At 39.4% G+C, this 1,005-nt stretch overlaps 1 non-coding gene across 1 annotated transcript; it reads left to right on the top strand.

The window, feature by feature from the left end:
* The first annotated feature begins 212 nt into the window (after window positions 1-212).
* Window positions 213-320, top strand: LOC112768323 (small nucleolar RNA R71). The gene has a single exon (XR_003185759.1). It is a non-coding gene; the product is annotated as a small nucleolar RNA R71 (small nucleolar RNA).
* The last annotated feature ends 685 nt before the right edge of the window (window positions 321-1,005 follow it).

The raw sequence follows: 1,005 nt of genomic DNA, 5'->3' as shown, positions 1-1,005 counted from the left end.
TCAAGAACTCCCTTCCTCTGAGGTGTCCCATTACTCACAGAATTCCTTTCAGAAGTGTACATGAACTGGTTGTTTGCAACCATGTCAATGAGTTCTTGAGCTTCTGCAGGCGTTTTCTTTAGGTGAATGGATCCACCTGCAGAATGGTCCAATGACATCTTTGATAATTCAGACAGACCATCATAGAATATATCCAGGATAGTCCATTCTGAAAGCATGTCAGAAGGACACTTTTTGGTCAGTTGCTTGTATCTCTCCCAAGCTTCGTAGAGGGATTCACCTTCTTTTTGTTTGAAGGTTTGAACATCCACTCTAAGCTTGCTAAGCTTTTGAGGAGGAAAGAACTTGGCTAAGAAAGCCGTGACCAGCTTATCCTAAGAGTTTAGGCTATCTTTAGGTTGAGAGTCCAACCATATTCTAGCTCTGTCTCTTACAGTAAACGGGAAAAGCATAAGCCTGTAGACCTCGGAATCAACCCCATTGGTCTTAACAGTATCACAGATCTACAAGAATTCAGTTAAGAACTGAAAAATGATCTTCTGATGGAAGTCCATGAAACTTGCAATTCTGTTGCATCAGAGAAACTAATTGAGGCTTTAGCTCAAAATTGTTTGCTCCAATGACAGGTATTGAGATGCTTCTTCCATGTAAGTTGGAATTTGGTGCAGTAAAGTCACCAAGCATCTTCCTTGCGTCTCCACTATTGTTATTATTTTCGGCCATGTCTCCTTCTTTTTCGAAAATTTCTATCAGATTTTCTCCAGAGAGTTGTGCTTTAGCTTCCCTTAGCTTCCTCTTCAGAGTTCTTTCAGGTTCAGGATCAGCTTCAACAAGAATGTTCTTATCCTTGTTCCTGCTCATATGAAAAAGAAGAGAACAGAAAAGAAAATACGGAATCCTCTATGTCACAGTATAGAGATTCCTTATATGAGTATAAGAAGAGAAGAATAGAAGAAGGAAAAGATAAGAATTCAAACACAGAAGAGAAGAGTGGGTTCAAATTTT

This window comes from Arachis hypogaea, chromosome 17 (genome assembly GCF_003086295.3).
Source record: "Arachis hypogaea cultivar Tifrunner chromosome 17, arahy.Tifrunner.gnm2.J5K5, whole genome shotgun sequence".
Lineage (NCBI taxonomy): Eukaryota > Viridiplantae > Streptophyta > Magnoliopsida > Fabales > Fabaceae > Arachis > Arachis hypogaea.
Note: the sequence above shows the minus strand (reverse complement) of the source record. Positions and strands in the feature narration are given on the sequence as shown.